Here is a 15829-nt window from a genome sequence, read left to right on the forward strand (position 1 = left end):
CAACCAAAAACAAAGGAAAAAAAGGCAGGAAGTAGACCAAGCTTCTCTCATACCACTTCCATTTTTATTTCTCTAACAGCAGCTGATCCTTTTCATTGAGCTCCAAAGAAAAATTTGGGGAGGAGGGAGAGGGAGGAAACAAAATAAAACATTCACATAATCCAAGAAGATAAAGTATGCCCTCTTTTAATTAAATCCAATCTACTCCATGGCTCTCTGCTTATCGCTTGTTCATCTTAAATTAAACTGCCACTTGCTCTGTCTGTTTCATGCTACAACTGGGATAAGGCAGATATTTCATTCTCACAAATATGATTTACACTGTTGCTCGAAGGTAAAAGAAAAAAATAACACAAGGTGGTCCAAGGTTTTAGTCAATGTTGCTGATAGAACCTTTCAAATATCTGCTGAAAGAACTCACTACTAATGGACCAATTCTTAAAGCCCTTAAGCATATTTTTTACTCTATCCTTTTGAACACAAAACTTTAATTAAAGGATTTAATATTTAAAAATACTGAACCAGATTTACGGGTATACTCTGGCAACTTTGCACTGTGCTAGCTACATAAAGCAGCCGAAAGCCCAATTTAACTGGTCAATTAAGTTGCGTTTCCAGCTGCTTTGTGTTGCTGGAGTGGCACAAAGCAGACAAAGTGTACTGGTGAATTTGCCCCATTTATTTGGTTTCACAGACATTGAAATTTACCCCTCTGTGGACAGCCAACACAAAGCCTATGCACCACTTCAGTCCTAATTAAGACCTGAAATGTAAATGGGACCTAAGTGGTGCATAGGCCTCTTGCAGGCTGTTTGCACAGGGGTGAATCTCACCTAAACTGTATATGTAATTGCACCCAGTTTGTTGAATCGATACACAGGAAAGTTACAGTGAGCTTTCGATAATTTAAGTTTACAGACCAATCTCTGACCCAGTGCCCGCCCATTCAGATGTTATAGAATGGGAGCAAAGTTCTTTAGAAAACAGCCTATTTACACAGCCATAGGCAGCTCAGGGATGTGCTCCAATGGATACTAGTGAAAAAACCCACATGCCCCTGTTCTTCCTCAGTGTTAGGACACAAGGAGAAAGCAGCCACAGCGTGAGGGGAAATGGACATATATGCCACACACCGTGGATGCTGACCCCTGCATACTGCATACAAATATTGTAGTCATATTTCAATTTGATGCTGAAATAATCCAGCATAGAGCCCCATGGCCACCTGTGCCTCCTCTGTGATTCATCTGACAGAGACAAGAGCAAGCCTGTGAAGAGTGTCTCCATGAGTGCTGGCTGCAACTCAGTAGGAAGCAAGAGAAGGAGTTCATGGTGTGGAAAAGAGCCCATGCTACAAGCCAGGATTCTCATGCCTAGCACTTCAAAAGTCCCAACTCCCCACATATAAGGCAAGGAATGCAGGGAACTCATGGCTTCTGCCCTACCACCAACAGGTTCCTACAAGCCAGTGGTGCCCAACCTTTTCTGCCTGAGCACCAAATATGTTATTTCATAAAGGTCAGGGGGCCCCAATTAAGATTTTAGGGCATATTGTCTAGCGTGCTCCACTCCATTTGTGATGCAAAGAGAAGACACTTACAAGTTCCCTGATGGAGATTCCCTCAGTATGGGGGAGACCCCAGTAGGCACAGAGTTTGACTCTTTCACCTCCCTTCTGACAGCCCCTAGTGCATGGGTTATGTATAGGAGTGATTGGTATGGTCTGCACTCCAGCTATCCTCAGCTGGCATATGGTCTCTAGGGCACCACAGACAGCTGGGGCAAGTTAGAGCAGTCCTTAGTCTGTACTGGAGCATAGAATCTGGAATCCATAATTGGTTGTTGGTTCTCAGCTTCGACTCTTTTTCCTCCTCTCCTGGGTTTCTTGGTTTGGGTGAGGAGAGCCATCCTTTGGGGCAGGTAGTGCCAGTAAAACACTCTCTCGGGCTTCCACAGCCTGTCAGGGAAACAACAACAGGGTAGCCAGAACTACTTTCCTCTCATGAAGCGTAGCTGATGGCCAAAGGGAAGCTGCTGAGCAACCACAATAGGGAAGAAACCTGGTAGATGCTCAGACCCCTCTGGGCCCGCACCAAGGCTGCTTCAGATGTCCCCTCCTTCCTCCTCATATCAACAGGGCTGATTCAGACATTTCAGATTTAAAATCACAGGGTGTGGCTCAGGAGCACACTTCCCATTCATAATCAAATACACATTTTCTTCCTAACAGTCATCCTTGACAGCCACCATGTCAAGCCTCCAGGGCCAGACCACAGGTTGGACACTACTGATGCAAGCTAGGAATGGCTCCCTGTTTTCTCATGATGGTAGTGCATTGTACCAAAGGATTCCATTTCTGTGAGACTCTGGTTTCAAATCCCTTTATCAGTCCAGTCCTTTAAAGTGTGTTGTTACTGTTTGACATAGATTTTTTTGGTCCTGGTCCTCAAGTGCTGTAAATTGGTATGTTGACATTGAAATCGATGGAGCTATGACAATTTAAACCATCTGAGGATCTGACCCTTTATTTTCATGTCCTCCCCAGCATTGGGATTTTAAAAAAATAAAGGATGATAGAAAGTTATAACAAGAGCCAGGCTTAAACCTTCCCCTGACAGATGAAAATCTGTATTTACTGTCTTACATTCATCTCTATTCATATTATTAAGTATTCACCACAAAATAAATATCGAGTCTGGACTGCAGTCAAGTGTCTTGGAGAAAGCCCAAATTCAGCAAATGTGGAGCATGTTTCAAAAAGAAATTAAGCACCATGCCGAAATAGGGTGCACATTCCTGGGTCACTGGTGCATGACTTAGGCTTTGTGGCTCACAGCATGCCTGAGGTATGCCGCAATAGCCTAAGAGTTCACATCCTGTTGGATCTAATTGCTCTGCTTTCTTTGCCTTTTATTAATTGTTCCCGTTCCAATTCAGCTACTTCAAACTGGGAAATAATTGATTGAGTAAACAGTCCCTTGCCACTAACAGAAGTCTTCAATTACTGCTCATGATATAGGGATATTTTGGAAATGATGCAGTTCAAAACTCTTCAGTCATTATTTGTACAGTTCCCAATGGTTGGTATTAAAAAAGGTTGAGGAGAGTTAATACATTGACATCATATAGGTTGGTTGGGGAGTGGTCCAATTGTGGTCAGAGAGACCAGACCGCAGTCTCTTTTGTGCCAGTAGATAAGGAGATTCTGAGGAGGCTGGGGAAGGGGTGATCTCAAAGAACATTTCAGTTATTGATAAGAGGCTGGAGCTCTCTTCATCTGAGATTTGGGTCTTTTACTCCACATAAGTTTTCTTGAATATTAGTATGGCAGTGGCTAAGGTGGCATCGGAGGGATCTGAAGCACTCTAAGAGCTACTAGACAGACTAGAATAGACTCTTCAGCAGCTTTATCAGCTCAGGGATCTTGCACTTGCCAAATAATGATATTATTGCCACATTCAGGACTCTGAAGGACTGTGACCAGTTGCTCCATCTTTCATCGGGAAGGGGCTTGAAAAGTCCTCTTGTCATAGCATTGGTTCCCAGTCAACCATTTCACTTCTTTTTGGGTCTTCCTCTCCCTCTCCCCCCCACATATCATTAAGGACTCTCTCATTTCCTTTCATGGATGAGAGGGACAGGTCAGATCCACTTGCCACATATCACATTTTTAAAAATGTGTGTCCACCTAGTAACTGTTGTTAGGCAGAGAATGTGGGGGAAATCCTGGCCCCATTGAAGTTAACAGCAAAACTTTCATTGTGTTCCTTTTAATATTTTCACAGAGGGATTGCTGATAAACAAATCAGACTTTTTAACTTTGTTCTTTTCATCTCCATTTGAAACACAGAGAAGCATCAGTGTTTGACCCAGTGGTGAAGAGATTTTATTGTCAAGTTTCTAAGAGGACATCACAATGGAGAGTAAAATAAATAAGAATTGTTAAATATTGCTTTACAGAGAACTCACAGCTACAGCAAAATACTCTTATATAAAATAACTATTGGGTAAATAACTTGTCCCATAACAAACTGTCAAATGCAAAACACAGCATCCCATCACTCCAAAGCCGTGTATGTCAACTGCAGCAAAATAGATCTGCAAAGAATACGTATTTGCAACTTGTCATATCGTATCTATCACAGTTACCTTTCTGTGCAAAACAGAGTGCTAAATAAATACAAAATGGCAGCGAATGTGACTAAGTGGGCACAGATTAAATATAAGAACAACACACATAAATCAAATATATACAATATGATGTGACAGAAATATGAGCAGAGGAAAAATCCAGTTAGCAAACACAGGGCCCAATCATGCTGCCATTGACTTGGGTGGGAGGAGACTCTAGAAGGAGATATTCCAAAAAACTTTAGAGTCAAATTCTGCTCTTAGTTTGGTTACTCAGGAATTATCTAGGGGTAGGTTTATAAAGGCACAGGTACTCAACTCCCATTGACTTTGAATGGGAGGTATGGCAGTTGAGACTTTAAAAATCTCCCCTATACTGGTGAAAAAGGTCTCATTTCACTACAGCAACAAGATTGGAAGAGCTAATATGAGTCAAAATACTTTAGGGAAAAATTAGAGATAAAATGTAAAGTTCAAGATAAACTAGATAAACCAGACAAAGCAAATTGTTCAAAACAGGTAGCAGTGTAAAATTATAGCCCCCTCCAATTAAAACAGGGGAGTAGTAAATTGGAGTAGGGTGTGGTGGGTTGGAGAAGAAACAGAGAGCTCCCATTGATATCAGTAGAGAATTCTACATGAAAGGACCTATTCTCATCTCCAAGCACATTTGTAACTCTCATTGACAATAGAGAGAATTAGGCCCTTACAGTTATTCAGCTAAATATATTACACTCAGGAAGTCATATTTTAAAAGATGCATTGAAGGCCTCACCCTAGAAATACTCCCACTGAGCCTGATGTTTTGTACCTCAGGTAGTCTATTCTTGGTAGTAAGAGCTTACACAATCCTTACACAGCATCCTTCACACACTGGAATGAAATCCTGGCTTGAAGTCATGGACTTGAACTGGGTCAGGATTTCACCCATGGATTGCCGGACACTTTGCAATACAAAATATTAAAATTTAATAACATCTATTTTAACAATCAAAAGCAGCAGCAAATAAAAATGTCTTTTACTTAGATTTTGCCAAGAGAGCGAGAGATAGGTCCTGCTATACAGTTGTATAGATTTTAAGGCCAGAAGGGATTCATTAGATTATCTAGTCTGACCCCTGTATTACACAGGCCACAGAATTTCAGCCAGTTTCCCCTGTATTGAACCCAATAACTTGCGTTTGAATAATGCATATCTTCTAGAAAGGCATCCAGTCTTGATCTGAAGACACCATGAAATGGAGAATGCACCACTTCCTTTGGCAGTTTGTTCAATTGCTAATCACTCTCACTGTTAAAAAATGGTGCGTTATTTCTAATTTGAATTTGTCTGAATTTAACTTCCATCCATTGGTTCTTATTATGCCTTTCTCTGCTAAAGAGCCCTTTAAGTGGTCAGTATTTTCTCCCTGTGAAGGTACTTCACACATTGTAATCAAGTCACCTATCTTTTTCTTTTTTGCTAAACTAAACAAGTTGACTTCTTTAAGTCTCTCACTGTAAGGCAGTTTCTCCAGCCCTTGGATCGTTTTAAAGCTCTTCTTTTCTTCAAAGTGTGGGCACCAGAACTGGATGCAGTATGTCCATATCAGTCTTGCCAAAGCTATATACAAAGGTACAATCACTTCCCTACTCCCACCCACTACTCACATTTTACATTCAAGGATCACATTAGCCCTTTTCCCCACATTGTTGTATGGGGAACTCATGCTAACTCGCTTGTCCTATTTGACCCTTATATCCTTTTTAAAGTCACTGCTTTCCAGGATAGTCTCTCTAATTCTGCATCCGTGTAAATCTGGAGTATCCCCAGTGAAATCAATTAAATCTGTAATTAAAAACAGAATTTAGCCCTATAATGCTTTAAAATAACAGAGTAAGGAAATGTTTTAACATATTTGGTTAAGACTATAAGTGGGAAACAATGGCTGATAAGAATTATTTTGTGACAGGCTATGCAATGTTAGAAAGATATTTTACAAAAACTTCTCTGCAACAACTATTGTGCAGTGAGATATTTCAAGGCGCTGCCCTCAACCCTCTTTTGCCATTTGAAGCAGATTCAGAATTAGTAGGTATAAGTGACTGGATTGGATTGATTTGATCCGACAGCTTCCCAAACTTGAATAGCATGTGTCACTCACCAACAACAGGGTTGGATTTCAGAGATAATCCTGTAATGAGGGGCTACAAAATCACTGTGGATAGGGTAGAGGTAGAGCATCTAGCCTGATGACCTCCTGATTCTGAGGCAGCACCTGCTCTAGGGTTCTCACTGCTTTAGGCAAAGTGGAAGACTTAGCCCCATCCACAGGCATTCACACATCAATTTAGTGTAGCTAAGCACTTTGCTGCACTTGGACATTGACTGGCTGTTTTACCTTTCTTTACAGAGCTGGCAGTGTCTTGAAGCAGAAATCTTAGCTCATCCCTGAGTTTCCATTTCTTTTCTTTCTGTTTCTGTTTTTGTCCCCTCCACCTATTTATTATTTATCACCTGCACTAATTATTATGACTGTTACTGTACTATTATTGTTTAATATTTATATTATCACCCAAAACACCAATCTGGATTGGAGCCCTGTTGTTCCAGGCATTGTACAAACACAGAGGTAAAAACAGTCTTTGTCCCAACAAGATTGCAATCTGATTTGAAGCAAGATGCAACCAGGGCATGAGTCATCACCACTGAAGTCAATGGGACTTTTGCCATTGATTACAGTGGGAACCCGATCTAATCTCCAATGAGCGTAGAAAATAATCGGAGGTGAGAGAGACTGAAGGTAATGTTTGCACAGTCACATAGCTGGCTTAACACACAACTTGATGGAGGTATTATTTTGTGAAGAAATAAATAGTATCAGCTGCCCCAATTGACCATCACCTTGGCCCTCCTTAGTTGGCTGATTTCTTGTAGCTGTCTCAGCAGAAGTGAGTCTTGGGGAGGGATTTTATGGCTTAGTTGAGGAAGGGTCTTCCATGCGTAATGGGCAGCATGGAAGAAGGTGCACAGACATTTGTGGGAGAAGTGGACAAACAGGCTAGTGTCAGGACTGCCTCTGATCTGAATTTAAGTCTTTCCAATTGCACTAGACTTAAATCTTCCTGTGACCTTCCTTTAGAACCCACAGCTTCCACTGCCTTTACAGGACATTATGCTGGCATAGAGATGCAGCACTGCACTCTTCAAGAAATAGTTCTTGATTATGGATCTTCACCTCTAAGGTTTTAGTGGGCTAGGCTCTTGACCTCTGTATTCAAGAGCTGATAGCTAAGGTACAGACATTTACTAGAGCATATTAGTGGCATCTCTCTAGGTGAGACTCAGTGGTTGTTTTCTTTTAAGGTTTATATTTGAGAGGTTTTGGATTAGTTACTGCTTCTTGCACGGGTTGTGTAGGATTTTGCATATGTTCCTCCTCTGGTATTTATTTCATTTGGCCTACGGGGGGTGCAGGAAGTGGCGGCCAGCACATACCTGGGCCCACGTCGCTTCCCGCAGCCCCCATTGGCCTGGAATGGTGAACCGTGGCCAGTGGGAGCTGTGATCAGCCAAACCTGCAGATGCTGCAGGTAAACAAACCGTCCTGGCCCGCCAGCAGATTTCCCTGATGGGCTGCGTGTCAAAGGTCGCCAATCCCTGGTCTAAAACAACTGGGATGTATCAGTGAAATGGAGAGCCAAATATGGCTCACCATGTTCCAAGCAGATTGCAGACATTGTGTCACTCTCCTCTCTTGCTTGGTTTTTAAAGCTTACTAACACTTTTCAGATACAGTGTGGTAAATCAGCTCTAAGCAAACAATCCTGCTGGATTTCCAACCATCCCTTACCTTTGTGGGTGTATCTATGCAGCTATATGTTTAATATGCTACATAGCAGCAGATGCATTTCTTTCAACAAATGACTGATTGTAAAGCCTCAAGGCTATTGTGTGTGAGTCACTGTGCAAAATGACTGCTGGTATTATTTAATTGTGGCTAATTCAGTCACTCTTCCACGTGTAAGTTAATTGATGTGAGACAAATCTCACTTACCATCACCATCCTTCTCTTCCCTCCCTTCTTTCAGCTCAGATCAGGAAATCTTCTGCCTCAGCATGATACTAATCTTTAGGGATCTACTGTGCTGCACACAGGAAAGAATGAGAATATATCACACAGCACATCTTGTATGACAGAAGCCAGAGGGGGAGAAGGTCTAATACAGGGATTTGGCACACATCCCGTCAGGGAAATCCACTGGCAGGCCGGGATGGTTTGTTTACCTGCAGCGTCCACAGGTTCGGACAATCGCAGCTTCCACTGGCCACGGTTTGCCATTCCAGACCAATGGGGGCTGTGGGAAGCAGCGTGGGCTGATGGATGTGCTGGCCACCATCCCGGCCCACCAGGGACTTTTCCTGATGGGTCACATGTCAAAGGTTGCCGATCTCTAGTCTAATAAATACACTGGGCTTCAAACTATTAACTCTTTTCTCTCTTAGTTTCCAGAAGTGAGGATTCTCTCTTATATGTTTGATCTCACTAAACACAGGCACCCCCAACTTTGAGGAGCAGGAAATGAAAACAGCTTCATAAATTCAGGAACATTGGGCCAAATTCAGGCCTGGTGTAAGTGGGTGCAACTTTACAAAAGTCATTTATACTATAGTTGTCTCTGCTCTCTTTTTTCTCTTTGGTTTTGAAAGGTGCAGAGAACTGTACCTCCATACGAAGTAGGACAGCAGGATTTACTTCCAACTTTTAAAGATGTCTTACAAAAGAAACTTGAAAATTGAATTTAGGCCCTGATCCAGTGAGGGATTTAAACATGCTTAACTTGAGGTCAATCAGACTATGCATGTGCTTAAAATTAAGCGCATGCTAAAGTGCTTTTCTGGATTGGCGCCACAGAGCACTATCAGCTAATCTGCGACTAAACTTCTTTGAGCGATGTCTGCTGGACAGTTCTGAGTTCACTGTTGCAGCCCCATGAAGTCTCAATCTAAGAAATCTCAGATGTCAGAAAAGTCACAGTAGAATCAAGCCAGCCCACAGAACCCCAGAATAGTCTCTACAGGTTACCTGTAAACAATACAGTACACCACTTCTCCTAATAATTTGTACCCCATTTCCCCAAAGGAACTCTTACAATTCCCAACCAACTAGCTAGGGTTAAATACGTCTCAGTCACTAGGCTGGCTGTTAGGTTAATCCCTTTGCTGCTGAGTTGCTGCCTCCTATTAGGAAAATATAGTATTATTCACACTTCGTCACTTCATTTTCTTTGAGCTACTCCAGGCAAACTGTCATTGGATGGGTTGAGGTTTTTTTCCCTGCATTCCTTGTATTTTAACTACATTATGGCTATTTGATTACTCATTCTTATCATTTCGTCCCTGTCCTTTCCCTGGGATGGATACTGTCACAGGTTGCAGTCAGGCACAGAGGCATGCTGGGAGGCAATGCTGATATTATCTGTTGACATTCTAATGTGGGAGGTCGGTTCTTCCTGAAGAAGAATTACAAAGAGGTAATACAGACAGAAGTCATCTCCCTTGGCTAACAGTTGTGGTTTCACTGCTTGGCCAGGGAAAAGAGAGCCCCATCAGGCTAACAGTTCCACACCCATCACATCCCAACCTCTGTGACTGATAAATAAATAATGGAAACTGCAAGGCAAAAACCATTCCCCTTCCCCCCACCCCGATGCACACTTCAACTGGTTGATCCCTAACATACACTATCAGTGGGGGGCTGCCCTTCCGCCACCCCGGTCGCCTAGTGATCAGATTCAGGAGGAAGAGCTCCCCACAGTCACTCATCAACATGGAGTAAGAGTGGGAAAGACCTTCAAAAATACTTATGTGTTTCATTAAAAAGAAGACAGCCCATTTCCCACTTTTGGAGACAAACAAGGGGCTAACTCTAATGCTAGGGCTGTAATAAAGACCTGAGCAGAAGGGATGATGGATGAAACCATTAAAAAAATGCAGTGTCTGGGATGCAGGTTCTATGAACTCTTCTCCCCTTCAGCAGTTAAACTCCCAGAGGCAGGGTTTTTGTTGTTGTTGTTTATTGTATTCTATTTTCCTTAGACAGGTTGGTTCATCACTTTTCGAGATCATGCAGCCTACTGGAGTGGGGAGCCAGGCCCAGTCCTATTGACAGGAGCCACAGGAGCGGCTGCTGTGGGGTGAGTTTCTCATTTTATGTCACTTTAATTGTGGTTTTTCATTTTATTTCATGTTATTCTGCATTTGCAAGAAACACCGGGCTCTACTGATGTGCCCCAAATAGTAGCTTCTTCGGGGCCCGTCACGTAGTTTCAGAATGCCACCACTTACTGAAAACAAAAGCAGCTTCAACCAGCAGCACGTACAAGGTACACACACATTACACTCTCAATTATTGCTCTACTGCGCCAGGTGTATCTAGCACACACTGCAAAGCAGGCAGAGATTAACGTAGTGTAACAGTTTAATTATCCTAGTGTATATGAAATCATATAATCTTATCCTGCAACCCTTGCTCATGTGATCCTCTAGCTGAAATCAAGTGAAGGTTTGCAGGACTGAACATGACTAAGGGTATGGCTACACTACAGAGACTATACTAACATAGTTAGGTCACCATAGCTATGCCAACATAATCCCGTAGTGTAGATTCAGTCTACACTGACTGAAGGGATTTTTCCATCAATATAGGAACACCAGCTCCTTGAGCGACAGTGGCTCCATCAGTGGATGCGTTCTTCCATCAGTAGAGCTGCATGTACAGTGCAGGTTAGGTTGGCATAGCTATGCCATTCAGGAGTGTGGTTTTTTCAGGCTCCTGACCGACGCAGCTATGTCAACCTATTGTAGACCAGGTCTCAGAATTTGCAGAATCAGCCCCTCAATAATTTTAATGTACTTATTGATTTCACTTTTGTGATTTCGTACATACCCAGTCATAAAGATATCCCTTCCATTTCCATATGGATGTAGTACATGCTTGGTTCTTCTCAATTAAAATAATATAGTGAATGTCTTTGATACTTTGATATGTAAAAATTCAGCTGAAGAATACTGCTCCATTGACTGCCGGTGTTGTTTTGTGCTCTATGAATAGGGGAGGGATAGCTCAGTAGTTTGAGCATTAGCCTACTAAACCCAGGGTTGTGAGCTCAATCCTTGAGGGGGCCATTTCGCAATCTGGGGCAAAAAAAATCTGTCAGGGACAGTACTTGGTCCTGCTAGTGAAAGTGGGGGACTGGACTAGATGACCTTTCAAGGTCCCTTCCAGCTCTATGAGATATGTACATATTTTAAGATACTGTAAAATGTTTAACTGTTTGCATGATAAAAACCTATAGGTTCTTTGTGGAAAAGGTGAGTAGATTTCTATGCCTAGGATGACTATACTCATTGGAAGTTCTGAGATTGTTGAAGCAGTGTTGATGGTCTGAAAAATCTCCCCAAAGCCTGAGCTTAGGCAGGTACGGTGGTGTAACACTGCACTTACCCCTGACTGGGGAATTTCTGTAAATACACAACTGAGTCCTTGATTAGATCATGACTGGAAACTAAACCAAACTATCACACAGCAGGATTTTAAAATACCTGAAAAGATTTCAGAGTCTCCACTGATGGCATCTGGATAGGTAACTATTTTCATGACCATTCAAAGAGGAAACAAAACCTGGCCACACAGATGAAGACAGGAAACCCAGAGATGCAGCTTGACATAGGGAATAGAAGGAAATTCCCACAGGTCTCTTTTGAGAAAATTCTAAGCTTTTTCCATCCCCACCCCTCAGGTTTAGCACATCCATGTAATACTAACCTTCCTCCCCTATAAAAGAGTTCTGGAAATCTGCTGTTTTGTCTAGCTCTGGCCACTGCTTCCTGGATCTTTGGCTGAAGTTCTGATTTCCTGATCATCAGGCTTATAACATGATTGCTGCCTGCGTCTTTATTTCACACTGAAATGCTTTATAAATGGGGAACTTTAAAGACATTATGATTAAAGATTTGAGCCTTGATCCTGCAAAGACACACGTACAAAACTTTATACACTATGAGTAGTCCACAATGGATACTAAAGTGAAGTATTGCAGCAGAAGCAAAAAGCTTAGAAGGTCATGTACAGTGGTAAATGAAGTGTCCCACTCAGACTCTGTGAACTCCAACATTGTCTTTTTGATTCATTAGGACATAGGCTTGGAAGGGACTTCCCTGGTCAGACAGTCCTGTTCCTTTCTATTTTAGACAACCCCGTCGTCATAATCCTATTAATAAATGTATCAAGCGCCATCTTAAAATCAATTAGGTTGTTTGCTCCCACTACTCCTATTGGAAGGTTGTTCCAGAACCTCACTCCTTGGGTGGTTAGAAACCTAATTTCCAACCCAAATTTATTCATGGCTAGATTATATCCATTTGTTCTTGTGCCAACATCAACCTTTAGCTTCCAAAGCTCTTCTCCCTCCTTGGTGTTTACTCCCATGATGTATTTATAGACAGCAATAATATCCCATGCAGCCTTCATTTTGCTAGCCTCAACAAGCCAAGTTCTTTTAGACTGCTTTTGTAAGAGGAGGCTCATTAACCACTTATCCACCACTTTCATTCACCAGGTCCCACAATGGGACTATCTATAGTGTGCGAAGTGTGATTTTGTGTGGGATCAAGCGAATGGTCTATTGGATTTTTTCTTCAGACATATGATTAATACGTTTTTTTTTAATTGTCATTGACAAGTATGGTATGTTTATCCTCGAGAATGAACACAAATGCACTAACAAATGCCAATTGCGTGGCAGCAGGTATATGTCGGCGGCTAACGCATTACAAAAAGGCCCATTGCCTTTTATGGGAACAGCGGCTCTCTAAAGTGCCAAAGTGACAGCGACCTCCCACAGCCACGGTGCCAACAGCCAACAATATAACCGACCCCTAAGCAGGGCTTTTGAAGCTGAGGCCCATGAGGAAGCTGAGGCCATGCTCAGTCACTGCCATTATGCTTTCAGCACTTATAAGCATCTCTTTTTTGAGTTGATAATTACAACATCCTGTGCCAAGCAGCTGTCACTAAGGAGAAGGAGCTGCCTAAACACACCATAATGCAAGTTTACTGGCTGATTTATCACACTATAATGAACTCAGTTACAGACTTCTGAAGCATGGGATAGAGAAAGAGAGAGACTGAGAGAAACAGCACTGAGCATTTTGTTCTGGTCAGTTAAAAAATGGGAAAATATCAGATTTTATCATCTATGCATGCCCACCCACAGCCGCAGTCCACCATTGCAGCCACAGTCCATCGAAGGCATGTATCCACAGAGGCAGAGAATCCAACCTCCATGTGGATATGAGACCTCCCTGAATGTCAGCATGCACATGTAACAGGGGGAAACGTAAAGAGGAATGGCAGGAATGGCTGAATGAACTTTACTCGAGCTCTGACTTACTATGCCGGTATAATGGACATGACCTAAAAGAAAGTGTTACGTTCATAAGCAAGCTGAGTTGGCAGCTCTGACCAATTATGGACAGTAATTTTTATGGTGATGGCCAGAACACATGTATTATCTTCTATAAAAGCTTCATCAGTGTTACCATAAATCATAGTCACCTCTCTCCCTTTTACTCTTCATTCCTGAAGAATAGTTGCACTTGAATCTTCTGTAACACTCAGTGCAGACTCAACTGAATGTAAATGCGACTCCTGGGTCTCTTCAAGCGAGCAAAATGTGTGAACCAGGGAAGACCTTCTCCTGCCTATCATCTATATGGCTGCTGTTGTTTTTAATACTTCCACTGCCTCACTACAACTGTTGTACAGCATGACATTACAGTACAGTTAAAGTCTCTGTAATCAGGAAGCACAGCAAATGTAGGTCTTTCTCTCTTCATCCTTTTGAATTTAAAACCATTACATACAGCAATATATACCAGCTGGGTTCCTTTACCCCATATTTAGTTACTTTGTTCTGGCATCTTATGGACCAGTAACTTCATAAACAGTAATAACTAGCTGTTATGTGTAACCAGTTAGGAGTAATGCAAGTCAATTGGGGGAGTTTATTACTAAGGGTGTCATCATGGTAGTTTAATAGAATCATTTACAAAGGTTTATAAGTGATTCAGGGCTCTCCTGTCCCCTTCAAATGTTACCAGGAGTAGAAAGGAGGAGTTTGAAGTTGGCCTCAGGAAAGGCTGCTGCATTTAGCATGCTTTTTGTGGCAGTACATGATAAAGAAGCGGACACTTCATTTTATCTTTTATACTCCAACAACCAGAACGTACCTCAAACTATTTCTAGGCATGCTGTGTGTCTAGTCTGCATAACTTTCTGGAGGAAGGAGTTTTAAAGAGACTGGGAAGGGGTTAGAAGCTAAAACAACTATTTACAGACCATTTAAAGTGGTCTCTGTAACGTCCTTCCGCAAACATATCTTAAAATTGAACTATAGTTTAGTGTGTTGATATAATCATTGTTTTGGTCATACTGGCTCCCTTAAACATTTCCTTAGACGTGAGAATAGTAACTCAGCTGTCTGGTCCAAAAATGCAAAATCCAAAAATATTTACTAATTTGCATTTTCCTTACAGACAAAATATAGAGAAGCTATATTGTTGACTGTGACTGTATAGAAGCCTAGACAGACACACAGAGCAGAAGATTTGGAGTCATAACTCCAAGGTTCTATTACCATCTCTGCCAGTGACTCATATATAGCCTTGGGTGAATTCTTTAATCTTTCTATATCTCATTTTCCCCATCTGGAAAATGGGGATGATAATGATTCCTTACTTAGCTGACGGGAGGATGGTGGGGTTTTTTTGAGGGTTAATTAGACAATGTATATACAGGGCTTTGAAGATCTAAGTATTAAGTACTATGATAATATGAAGCTCTTGTATAACATACTGTTTTCAAAACAATGGTTTAAATTCCTTCTTGGTGAAGTGCCACTAACTTCAATGCCTTCATAGAGAAGTTTGAACATATACTAAGCTACAGTATGTGGTTTCATTCATTTTTATGTTTGTAGATCTTCTGACCTCAGAGAGACGTTTTAAATGTATTAAAATACATTCAGAAATAAGAACAAATGGAAGAACAAAATGTCTCTTACAAAAGGATTTTACAACACTGTTACCTTTTACATTTCCATCACTGTTAGCTGACACAAGATGGGGCCCAATCCTGTTCTCAATTACATGGGGTAAATCAGAAGTAATTTCCACTGAAATCTGGAGTTATTCCAGATTTACCTCCATGTCTGTGACAGGAGAATCTGGCCCAAATCTTGAAAGTACTAAGAAATTCAGAGTATCATACAAAAAGAAACCTGCCATGCATCCAAAGAAAATCATGCTAAGTCTGTTGCTTTGTTAACTGTGAAACATTATTCTCTTACTCCAGTATTCAGGTGTTGGTTTACAGTCTTTTATATATCATTCTGGGAAGAAATAAACAAGCCTTTGGGAGTTAATATTATACATCCAGCACTCCAAAAACTGTTGATATATTTTCTCTTCCATACCTTTCTAAATGTAAACAAGTCAAGATTTCTGAATAGAAGTGCCTGGAATGCTTCTCTCTCATAGTATTCCAATGTGGTAGGTCTTCAGGCTTCAGATTCTGAAAAAGTCCTGTTACAGAAACTGGGAAGATGATAAATTGCATTCCAATGGTAGCAATTCAGCCTTGACACATTTCTTACA

The 15829-nt window shown here is 41.5% G+C and overlaps 1 protein-coding gene and 1 long non-coding RNA gene across 3 annotated transcripts in view; one reads left to right on the forward strand and one right to left on the reverse strand.

Annotated features, from left to right (window-relative positions):
- Positions 1 to 15829, reverse strand: part of NTRK2 (neurotrophic receptor tyrosine kinase 2) — a 275271-nt gene that overhangs the window by 71117 nt on the left and 188325 nt on the right. The gene's annotated exons all lie outside the window — the stretch shown is intronic.
- Positions 1 to 15829, forward strand: part of LOC120407554 — a 58677-nt gene that overhangs the window by 3245 nt on the left and 39603 nt on the right. The window contains exon 2 of the long non-coding RNA XR_005600105.1: positions 10211 to 10308. This is a non-coding gene — a long non-coding RNA (uncharacterized LOC120407554). The remainder of the gene's footprint in view (positions 1 to 10210; positions 10309 to 15829) is intronic.

The sequence above is a fragment of the Mauremys reevesii genome, linkage group 6 (genome assembly GCF_016161935.1).
Source record: "Mauremys reevesii isolate NIE-2019 linkage group 6, ASM1616193v1, whole genome shotgun sequence".
Classification (NCBI taxonomy): domain Eukaryota; kingdom Metazoa; phylum Chordata; order Testudines; family Geoemydidae; genus Mauremys; species Mauremys reevesii.